Raw genomic sequence first — 12,496 nt, forward strand, 5'->3', positions numbered from 1 at the left:
GGACTGCTCATTTCTTCCAGACCTCGTAGCCTGGCATGGGTCTCCTTGGTTCTGCATCAGTGATTGAGATGGTGCAGACCTGAGAGCATCCACAGGGCCCAAATTGGGGTAAAGAAACCAAAGTTTCCTTACCTTGAGGAGACATCTGGTTGCTTCCCTGGCCCTGCAAGATACAGTGGCAGCCATTTCAGTGCTACTGTACTGGGTGGTGGCAGCACCAATAGGATTTCTTTGAGCCTGTCCCATTACCTTCAGTTTTTGTTTATGCTGTTACCCTGCACATGCCTGATCTCGTCTGATCTCGGAAGCTAAGCAGGGTCAGGCCTGGTTAGTACTTGGATGGGAGACTGCCTGGGAATACCGGGTGCTGTAGGCTTATACCATAGTCTTTCAAGACTGAAGGTTGCCAACCATTTTGTTTATGCTCTCAGCTCTTACTTGGAATTCTTAGATTTGATGTTTGCTTGTTTGCTGCCTTTGTTTTTTTCTTGGTTGTAATTATTAATTACATGCTTTGATTTTATTTTGGCTTGGTTGAGAATTTGAGACCACCACCTGCTTCATGTCTCAGAGATACATACATTCTTTTTTGTGTGCGTCCCAGTGCATATATTTTGCCAGCTGAGCAAAGAGCTAGGCTCCACTGACAGCATGGTCTCTGTTATTGCTCTAATCCTACAGCATTGCAAGACCCAAACCCTCCCACACAAGTAATTTCTTTGACTCAAAACTGCATGCCCTACGGGGAAGCTAGAAATAACGCGTTTATAAGCCACAAAAGTCTCATTTACCTTATTGATGTTCAGCCCTTCCATAAACCATATTTTCAGTCAGAAGTCTGTGCGCCTGATGCTATTGACATAACATGTCCTCCAGGTCTACCAACCAAAATGACAGTTGGAATACAGAGCCCTGGAGTGAAGAATGTGAGGGAAAGGAAATCAAATTATTCACAGGTGTCTATCTAATAGCAATCGTCATCAGAAGTCTAGTCACACTGTGAATGACAAGAACAGAAAATTATATCTTGCCCTCTTACTATAGTTCCTTTCCCCCCCCCCCTTCCTTCCAAGAAAGGTAGTCTTCTTAAAATCCAGGAATTGACTTACTTCACGAAAATGAACCATATGTTTGCCTTTTATTACTACAGTTTCCTTTCAAAATACCCCTAAGATTCCCAGAATAAAACTGTAAAGATGAGGTAAATGTTTCAGAAGTTAAGAATAAGGAGTCATCCTATGCTATACAATCAAGATGACCTTTCGTTCTTTAGGAACAATAAATGTTTTAGACATTTCCCCTCTCAAAACATTTCTCTAATGTTGGTGTATGTAGAAGACAGACTTGGAAATGCTGGGAGACTCAGCAACAAGTGACTGAATACCCAATTCCTGGCCTAGCAGGAGACAGAGTTTATTTGAAACTGTTGTTCAGATACATCCACAAAAGGCCCACTAATTCAGAAAATCATACTAAAATCCAACCAACTTCTGTGATTTTGAGGGCTACTCTGTTCTCTATAATTTGGGGAACAGAGTCCTTTCACAGATTGTTAGGGTCTGCTGTCATGTTGGCATCAACTAACAGTAAGTGTTTCACAGATACAAAACATAAATATTCGGATTATGTCATGTCACCAAATGGGGCACCAAGACGTAGAGTACACATGCTTCCAGAAAGAGCCATTGGCTGGATAATTTAGCAGTGGCATTTGCCTTTTCAGCAGGGAGTTATGATTCATCATTATTTTTAAAAAACTTTGCTTCGGTGCCAATTCACACATTAACTTTAAAAAGGGATTCAGTAATTGGTTCAGATGCATAAGAACATAAGAAGAGCCCTGCTGGATTAGGCCAAGGACCCGTCCAGTTCAGCTTCCTGTAAATCACAGTGGTGCACCAGATACTTCAGGGAGCACACAGATAACAAGTTATCCATATCCTGCTGCCATTCCCTTGCCTCTGGCATTTAGAGATAGGCTACCTCTAAAACCCGGAAGCTGCATATAGTCATCATGGCTTGAAAAAGAGGGGATAGGATCCAGTGCATGCCATCACTGCTTGATCCACCCCTCCCTCATCCTCCCCACCCTGCAAAACTGAGTAGGGGAGGGGGAGGAACTGCAGAAGAGGCAGTGATGGTGTGCACCAGATCCTATGAGTTCTTTTTTTTTTTTTGCCTTCCTGCCCCCTTTATATCCTTGGACTTGCACCGGCTAGAGCTGGTGCAAGTTCAAGGAGACCAACTGCAGACCAAGAGGTTCTGGAGAAGTAAGGGGATTAAATATATACATCCCCTTTCCATTCCAAACTCTCCCAATATGCCCTTCCCTTTGCTGGATACAGCATATTCATTTTTGGCATAGCTGCAGTAGCTGGAGGGAGGAGAATAGGATTGGACCATTAGTCCAGTTTAGTTCTGGTTCACTGAAAAATAAGTCTCTTGACTGGTTTTTGGGTTTGGGTATGGTTCAGTTCCCTGTTTTTCATATGCAATGCGTAACGATATAATTACATATATATGAAATACACAAGGACTTTTGTTGCTTTCTTCCCTTATAAGGGAAATGGAACAAAATTGTCTTACTGTATGGTTTATTGAATTTTGGTAGGAGCCAAGAGAGTGTGGGGAAGATAAAAGTGTCATGGGATCCAAATTTCGATTCTGGACCAGAAAGCCACTCTCTTATGGCCCAGAATTTGGACCCCTGCCTGTCGAGGATGGGTACAAGGACACTTGGGTTTAGGAAATCCCTGAAAAGAGCTTCAGAAGACACCTTCTCAAAAAACTTTCATGGGGGAGGGGGGCTCCAGGAGCTAGGAATGCTTCCACCTGCATGACCTGAGGAGGCAGTCCTGCCTGCTTCCTCTAACTCCAAGGTCAATTCAGAATCTTTAACAACACAGGAGCACACCTTCATGCTATCATATCACCCTGGCTCCATATCATTGCTGGGACATTATCCGAGTTTGCAGTTCTTGGATGTCCTGTGTCCAGCCTGAATCTATCTGGTTCCACAGTGAGCTGTCCACGGTCCTGCTACTCCACCTGATCTACTCACAAGGTTACTACTGTGTCACTGAGCCTTGGGCAATAAAAACCAACCCACAGGGACTTTTAAATGTACCTTCTACAGTAGGATTCACTGAAACATCAGCAACTGGGAGAAGGCAGTGTGTTAAAAAAAAAGTTGTTTGTGTGAGTGAATTATTAACATGAGCAGCATAACCATGGATTAGAAAACTCATTTGGCTAATTTTGAAAACTTCTGGATTTCTTTCAGTTCACAAGAGGCAGGAAGGAAATCAAGCATCTGGTAGTTGCTCCCATTTTACACTTCTCATGTGAGTGGATTGCACACTTAAGCACTGATCCTGCACATCAACCTCCAACGTGCTGTTAATCGACTCTGAGATATCTGGAGAGGTTATAGACTGCAGACTTATAAAATGTTGCCCCTGCTGCTTTATTTCTTCAGAGGCTGAAGGCGCTATGCATGAGTAGTAACTGGCTAACAAGGAGTGGGTGAAGGGAGCTGACATTAATTAACCTTTTTTTCCCTTGACACCATAGGAGTGACAGCGTAGGCTGCACAGGTTGATCAGCTCATATATTACAACTTCCCATCTCATCCTTGAATAGAGGGCATATCTCTGCTACAGACTTTAACTGGCAGAGCAGTAAGCCCCTCTTTCCTCAGAGAACCCTGGAACCTGTAATTCAGTGACAAGAGAGTAGAATTTTCTAACAGAGAATTATCATCACTTGTACCAAACCACAGAATAATTTGAGAGAAGTCGTAATAATGAAATGGGAAGGAAACAGATCTAAGTCTGTTTGAACGAATGTCTAGGGACACCAATGACCTGGATGCATTTGACCAGGACACAATTGTCCAGGATGCAAACATCCTAGTACCACTGTAGACATGCCCAGTGGTCTCGTGGTCTCCTGCTGTGAGTGGTGGAAGTCTAGCTTGCATGTGTGGAACCAGGACAGAGTTCAGTGGTTGAGTACACATTTTGCACACAGGAGGTCCTAGGTTCAATTGAAGAACCTCTAGTAGTGGGGCTCAGAAAGGCCTTGAGACCTTGGAGACCTGCTGGCAGTTCAAATAGACAGGGCTGGGAGGGGGGCGATATCGGTGGCAACAGCACTGCTGATAATTACTGGCCAGGTCTGAGTAGACCCATTCTGGCATTAACCCTAGGTAAGGGAGCACTTGTTTTCCTGGGAAGTCCTGGGGGAGATCTCCAGGACTGCCCTCTGTAGGCTTCATTAGCAGAGAAGGGTACAGATAGGATTGGGCCTTAACTTACTGCATAAAGACGCCAATCTTTTATGTTAGTATAATGAAATATTCTCCCAACTTTAAACCAGAAAAAAAACCTGTTTTCTGGATATTTAAAATTTGGAACTGCTGCAGTAAAGCAATGTCAGAGAGGTCTTGCAGTTGCAAATAGATATCTATTTCTGAACACAGACATGAACAGATATTATTTGCTTCCAATCTCTCTGGTGGCCTCCTACTACTTCTGCTTGTAGAAGTGCTCATAATGCACAACTTTGGGACATGTGGTGTCTTGTATGTTCATTATAGGTCTAAATGAAATTATTTAGTAATCTGAGTGACATCACGAACCCTACGGATGCTATTGGGAGCAGAAAACATGTTTGGACTTGGAAAAGGCTGGCTCCCGTCATTTTAATGTATTCCAGAAGTAATCTGGAGGGTTTCTGCTTAGCTTTCAGTACCAGCTCTTACCAGGCAGCCTAGCTTGGTGATTATTTGGGTTGTTTTTTAATTTAATTGAATTACAAAATTAGTAGAGAATAGGAAATAACCCCATGGAATAAGCCATTTGATGCATTGGTTTACATGAAATTATATTCAGAATGAATTTTGCTCCTCTGCAATATAAACAGTGTGAAATAGATGGAAAACTAGTTAAAGGCTATGAACAAAAGAAATGGTTTTATTAGGACTCTGAGGTCGCAGACCTAACCAATTTTCCAGTACCAAGGTAAGGGCAATGCAACTCCGAGGTAAGGGAACAAGCCTTCCCTTACCTTGAGGAGGCCTTCATGACTGCCCCGTCAACTGCAGGATGCAACACATGCCCAACTGGCACAGTTATGCCAGTGCTGGAAATTTGGTTAGGATTGCACCCTGAATTGCATGTATTATTATAAACGTGCTTTTATTTATAAGCAATGGAGGGAACATCATTTCAGAATTAACACTGGTCACTGTAATTCTGTAAATTCTGAGAATTAATTAATTCTCAAAAAGGAATAGTGGAAATGGAAAAGGTGCAAAAGAGAGCGACTAAGATGATTACGGGGCTGGGGCACCTTCCTTATGAGGAAAGGCTACGGCGTTTGGGCCTCTTCAGCCTAGAAAAGAGGCGCCTGAGGGGGAACATGATTGAGACATACAAAATTATGCAGGGGAATGATAAAGTGGATAGAGAGATGCTCTTTACACTCTCACATAACACCAGAACCAGGGGGCATCCACTAAAATTAAGTGTTGGGAGGGTTAGGACAGACACTCCACGTGTGGTCAGTCTGTGGAACTCCTTGCCGCAGGATGTGGTGACGGCATCTGGCCTGGATGCCTTTAATAGGGGATTGGACAAGTTTCTGGAGGAAAAATCATTATGGGTTACAAGCCATGATGTGTATGTGCAACCTCCTGATTTTAGAAATGGGCTATGTCAGAATGCCAATGCAAGGGAGGGCACCAGGATGCAGGTCTCTTGTTATCTGGTGTGCTCCCTCGGACATTTGGTGGGCCGCTGTGAGATCCAGGAAGCTGGGCCTATGATGGGCCTATGGCCTGATCCAGTGGGGCCATAGTTCTTATGTTCTTATGGGGCCAGGGACCTCCAATAGAGAATTACTAGCCTCTCACTAAACTACAGTTCCCATGATTGCTTCAGAACAGCCATGATAGTTACAGTAGTATAACAAGTGTATAGTGTTGATAACACCATAAGCAGGTTCCATCCTATCCAACACAGACACTCACACACATATTGTACTTTTGGATCCAAACCCACTTGTATTCAAGAGTTATGTATATATATATGGGCTTCGTTCTGAACGTCAACTGACCCCATGAGGTTTGAAAGTGGGAAGATCATGTGCAATTTCACACCCCACCACTCCATAAGTTCAAAATGATGTGGGGAAAGGACTGTGAAAAATGGTATTAGGAAAATAAACTGGGGTAGCAATATACAACAGAATTTATGGCATATCCCCACAGGATACAGTACATGCCATGTTGGCGCAGCCATGGGGTGTTTCATTGGATTTGGCTGCTTGTGAGATTTGTAGTGCTTTTAAGAAGTACATACATCTTTTTGCAGTCTGATTCAAACCAAATTAAGGGGCTAAACTTACCGGATCAAAGGCCTCTGCTTTAGGACACAAAGCCATAGTTTCTGTTGAACCTTGTTACCCCAATTTATTGTGTCATGTTTTATTACTGTATATCACTCACAACTTTTTGAAGCGGGATGCAAATTGCCTTTGGAGTTGCCACTGTAAACATTTTAAGTGTAGCCTTTAAAAATATATATTATTGTTATAGCCCCATTTGCAGATGGCAATAGCTTTGCGTCAGCTATGCAAACTAAGATGAAAAATGTGAAATGATGTGAAAAATTTACTACAGCATGCTGCTGAAGATGCAGTTTGTAACTTTTTTCTTCCCAGGCTAGAAGCTGCTTGGCTTAATGGTGTGCTGCTTTGTAAGCACAATCAAGTTGCAATGGAACATTTTCTTGAAGAAAAAAATGTGTTGGGAGGGAAGGAACCAAAACAGCACTATACCTGTGGCCTAGTTCAAACATCAGATAGATCAGAGAGATCTGTTTCTGGACTGAACCACTTCAGGCAGATGTTGGGAAGTTTCAGTGATCCTCTGTACAAATTCTTTGTGCAGAGGTGTACCCCCTAATCTGTGGGGGTTCCGTTTCAGAACCCTCTGTGGATAGCCGAAACCATGGATAAGGGCAAATGCATGTTCCCACAGCCTAGACCCTCTAGAGGTCTCACCAAGGCCACCGGCATGCACCTGCAGCCTCAGCGGGCCTCAGAATGGCCGTTATTGACTGAAAATGGTCACTTCTGGTTTTCAGCTGAAAACTAGAAGTGACTTTTTTTGACCAAAAACGGCAATTCTGAGCCTTGCCAAGGATGTGGGCAGATGCCCGCAGCCTCTGTGGGGCTCAGAAACCCCTCCAGAGGTGAGGAGAGCGCACCTACGGATACAGGATCCGTGGATGCAGGAGCCACCCTGTACAGAAAACAAGATGTCAAGGAGACAGGTGATAGCCTAGTCTTCTTGCTGGTATGCTGGTTTTATAAAACATAAAACCTTGTACATAAACAGTAAGTTCTATGAATATTTTTTTTTTTTTTCAAGAAACAAATCCAGTACTATGCATTTCAAGCAAATCTCTCCTGTAGTGGAATCTATATAATAATTTTTCAGAATTATATCATGGCTGGTCAACCCTTTTGTCAAACCGATCAGTGGCTGATAGTCCAATGATGTTCCTGAATGAGGCATTAGTGGCTCTGGGGTATCCTTAATGAGACACTCTCCTAGAAGGTGGAGGGATCCATGAAAGTTGGTAAAAACTGGCACACAAAGAGTACATCCCCCTGAGAGAAGGGCTGAGTTGAGAGTGTAAGGGGCGACTCATTTATCATACTCCGTGTGTGTTCAATACAAAAAAGGCAGTGGCAGTTTTGGAGCGAGTCAGGCAGAGAGATGCTGGAATGGAAGCAGAGAAAGAGCTGGGAGCTACCAGCACCATTTAAGGTGCAACAGGATTCCCGGGGAATTGACGTAACCTGCTGATACTTGGACAACTGTTCTGCTATTCACTTTCATCCAATGCCCAACATGCACATTTGTAAATAACGCAAAGATTGCAGGGATCCTATAAGCCATCAGCAATTTCTCCTTCAAAGGAAGTCAGAATTTATTCACCATTGGCCTGGAACATCTCAGTGATTGAAGTAGCAGGGAGCACAAATAACAGTATTACCTGTGTAAACTACAGAGAGAGGAAAAAAGGCACCACTGCTGTTCTCTGAAACTGTCTAGCTTCTGCTGTGAATAGTAGTAAGCGGTAACATTTGATTCAGGATTAAAACTAGATTATGTCATTGGGAGGGAATAGCTTTGTTTGTGAGCTTATTGGAATAAAACACCTGAAAAACCTAGACCAGTCTCAGCCTTGTTAATAATGCACCATTTCCTTTTTCTCCATATCTTTACAAAACATATGTTGCTCACAACATCCATGTTCCATCTTACCATGCATCAGAACTCAATTTAGCTCCTGAACAATTTCTTCTAGGAACTTTCTAAGTCATGGGTGTCACACTCGTTTCATACAACAAGGTTGAAGGTAGCATCCATGGTGCCAGCTGGAGACTGGAAGTGACATCATTAAGCAGGAAGCAATGTCATTAAGCAGGGGATGACCAGAAAAAATAACTTTGTTCTCACCTAAGAAATTCATGATAGAAGAAAAAATACAAGGGTCCCTTATCCATGAATCCTGTAACTGCGGATCCAGTTATCTGCGGATAGGGTCCACGGGGCCCCCTCTGCACACGCCCCCACCAAAGGCAAGGGGAGCAAAGCTTCCCACGACTCCGGAGGGTGGGGAGCAGGCATTTGCCTGTACCTTTGGTTTCACATAACCATGCAGGATTCTGGAATGGAACTCCCGCAGATACAGGGACATGCCTGTATGCACATCTTGATCATATTTTCAAGATACGGGAGAGCCTAGTTACTACATGGGATGCCCTTTCAGCAGCGCTGCTTCTGCTGAGCAGTGTTCCTTCTAATTTTTTTCCTCTTCACTGTGGAGCAGTTAACAACCTGAGCAGTACATAATCACTGTCATCTTAAAATGGGCTATGGTCAATCAAACAACTACAATGACCATGCCATGCACATCCTCCAATCCTCCCTCGACCTGCACTCACCCTCTAATGCTGCCTCCCTCAGTCACCACACTCTGGTCCAAAGTTAGAACCATGACTTCTCTCAGTGATCTGCACTCATGTCTAGCTACCAAGCATTGCTTCTATCAGCAATCAGTACACCTTGCCTTGCTCAAGTTGGCATGAGAGAGATTAGACAACAAAAGAAAGAGATAAATTGGCTGCAGCTCTTCTTACAGCTCCTCTTACAACAGTGTGCTGCCAAGGAGTCACTTTGCAGCTCATTGGTAGCTCAATTATCTATCACAAGCCCAATTATCATGCAGGCCAGATAAGGAGCTTCTTCCACCTTCTGACACCTCTGGTCTAGTTCAAAAGTACAACCACTAACCCCTGATCAATTCAGATGTACTTGAGCAGGATCATGGTTTAAGGCAGCAATCCTATGGACACTTACCTGGTGGTAAGTTCCCCTGAACTTAGTGGGGCTTACTTTTGAGTAGACAGGCATACTGTCTGTTGCTGTTGAATTTGAAATCTTCTGGAAAGGGGCCATTGTTTGCTTAGAACATAAAATATTTACCATGATGGTAATTGCCAAGTAAAAGACCCAAATGCAAGCAAAGATGACGGGGAAGGAAGGGCAAATTGGCAACCTTAGACTTGCAGAAGGCACATTCCTGGCATAAATTTGATGGTTTCTGAAGGAACGCTCAGTTTTGCTCGAGTTCTGTCTCTCTGGAGGATCAGACGGCAAACAACAGTAATGCATAATTAAAGGCTGGAACTTAACGGAATGTTAGACAATTGTGTGGTTACATAATGAGATGCTCTCATATCACGACTTGGTAATGAAACAAATGCCCTTGAAGACATAAGTGCTAATGGAAAGCACATAATGATTGCAGTATGAATGAACACACCAGTAAACTAGCAGCATAAATAAATTCATTGCACTAAACCATTTCTGTGATTAGATGGGGGGGGGGGAAATAAAACTGACACAAGAGATCATGAGTTGCTTTTGCAGTGTTCCATTCGGGAGGGCTGTAAAATGGAAGGGAGTTTTCCATGTGTCCTTTCATGTGCTGACCAGTATTTGCCCTTTTCATGGCAGTGGAATAAATAAATGGGTTATAGATTAGAGTGTTTTGGTTCATGGCAATGCTTATGACATTCTTTATGCTAAGTAAGCACATGATAGATAGTATGTAGAACCTCATGTGTCCATCTAGATCAGGGGTGCCCAAACCCTGGCCCTGGGGCCACTTGCGGCCCTCGAGGCCTCTCAATGTGGCCCTCAGGAGCCCCCAGTCTCCAATGAGCCTCTGGCCCTCCGGAGATTTGTTAGAGCCCACACTGGCCCAACGCAACTGCTCTCAGCATGAGGGCAACTCTTTGACCTCCCCTGTTAGTTGTGGGATGAGGGCTCCCTCCACTGCTTGTTGTTTCATGTCTGTGATGCAGTAGCAGCAGCAAAGGAAAGGCCAGTCTTGCTTTGTGCAAGGCCTTTTATAGGGCTTGAGCTATTGCAAGACCTTCATTCATTCATATAAGTTCATCCTTAATATATTCATTTATGTAAACTTATGTAAATTTAATCAAATTTTAAATGTAAATTAATTCTTCCCCCCAGCCCCTGATGCAGTGTCAAAGAGATGATGTGGCCCTCCTGCCAAAAACTTTGGACACCCCTGATCTAGATGAAGCACAGGTTCCATCTAGTCTGTTTTCTGGTACTTGTCCCTGGTAAATCATGATGTCTCCTGGGCAAGATATTATTAGTGTCAAGATATTATTAGTGCGATCTGCTGGGGTTGTCACCTTTTAGGATTCAGCTGCCCTCCCAGGATCTTTGGAACATAAATCCCTGCATGGGGAGTGAGGTGGCTCATGGTCTCTAGTTCAGATGCATATAAAAGGCCCAACCCATAGAGAGGTCATTTGGCGGGGCCAACCTCTGAGCCTTCAGTCCTGGTGACAGTGGTAGCATCAGGAATCAGGTGGTAGTGCCATGGGGGGCCATAGGGGGGCTTTGCTCCAACTCCCCACTCCGGCACTGCTGCCATTTCACATACTGCAGCTATGGTAAAATGCTTCTAGACAATTGCACATTCTCTATGTCTTTAACTAAAAGAAAAATCACCCTCTTGGCTTTTAAACAGGTGGAGGACCTGCTATTGTGCAGTGCTCAAATGACAAGGGGTCCAGGAGGTCTTGGTTCCTTTTTCTTTTGTTCCAGTCTCCTTTACCTACAGTTTTTACAAAGCTATAGGGCAAGTGGGACATGTGGATTTCATTAAGGACCCCCCTATCTTCCCCTATAATTCAAACACTGTTTTTGTATTTAGTTTTTTAAAACGAATACAGCAGGCAGAGTAGAGCCCTCAGCAATGTATAACAGTAGGAGGGGCACTGAAAGAGTGATTCATCTTAGGAAATGCCTTTTTTTAACAACAGTGGTTCCCAAACTTTTTAGCATCAGCGACCCACTTTTTTAAACAACACTCTATCGGGACCCACCTAGATTTACCAGACTTTTTAAAAAGAGGTCTAGAAATAAAAATTTATTTATTTATAAGTAATGGTTGGCAACCTTCTGTCTCGAAAGACTATGGTATAAGCCTACAGCATCCGGTATTCCCAGGTGGTCTCCCATCCAAGTACTAACCAGGCCTGACCCTATTTAGCTTCCAAGATCAGAAGAGATCAGGCATTAACCAGAAAAAGACCCCTAAACATTTATCTCCCTATATTTACACATGCTTGCAAACTGCAGCAGCTGAGTTCTTTGTAGGGTAATTAGTAGCTACCGTACCTGCTTTTTGAATAGCCTCAGGGCTTGAGGCAATTTAGTTAGCTGATCTTTCCATCACCCTTTGGCGACCCACCAAAAATCAGTCACGACCCACCAGTGAGACTCAACCCACAGTTTGGGAACCACTGTATTACAAGCTTGTCCCTATTTTCATCTGTGAAGTCTTGAGGATTTACAATAGCTTATCCTGCACATGCCCGATCTCGTCTGATCTTGGAAGCTAAGCAGGGTCAGGCCTGGTTAGTACTTGGATGGGAGACCGCCTGGGAATACCAGGTGCTGTAGGCTTATACCATAGTCTTTCGAGACTGAAGGTTGCCAACCATGGAGGGTTTACTGTAGGGTTTGTGGCCTTTCAGAAATGGAGCATCTATGCTCTGGAGTTATCCTATCCTAGAGCAAGGGTCAGCAACCGGCAGCCCGTGGGCCAGGTCTGGCCTTCCACCCAAGGTAATCCGGCCTGTGTGGAGTCTGGCTTGAGAGGGGAATCCTCTCACTTAATTTTCTGCATGCAGGACAGGGAATGGCAGAGCTGCCCGCCCAGGCTCACAACAGTACAGGGACTTTTGTTTGTGTTCTTGCAACGAAAACAGCAAGTGATTATTGCCTGAAAGCAATGTGTGCATTATTTTGCAGCAGTGCTGCAGAACCGCTATGCAAACTCAGTAGTGCTCGCTAGTAATAGTTCTGCCATAA

General features: G+C 43.8%; 2 pseudogenes; both read left to right on the plus strand.

Moving 5' to 3' along the window:
• Positions 1-254: 254 nt before the first annotated feature.
• Positions 255-376, plus strand: LOC136647150 (5S ribosomal RNA; annotated as a pseudogene).
• Positions 377-11,973: 11,597 nt separating this feature from the next.
• LOC136647040 (5S ribosomal RNA) lies at positions 11,974-12,088 on the plus strand (annotated as a pseudogene).
• Positions 12,089-12,496: the final 408 nt, after the last annotated feature.

Source organism: Tiliqua scincoides, chromosome 3 (assembly GCF_035046505.1).
Source record: "Tiliqua scincoides isolate rTilSci1 chromosome 3, rTilSci1.hap2, whole genome shotgun sequence".
NCBI lineage: Eukaryota > Metazoa > Chordata > Lepidosauria > Squamata > Scincidae > Tiliqua > Tiliqua scincoides.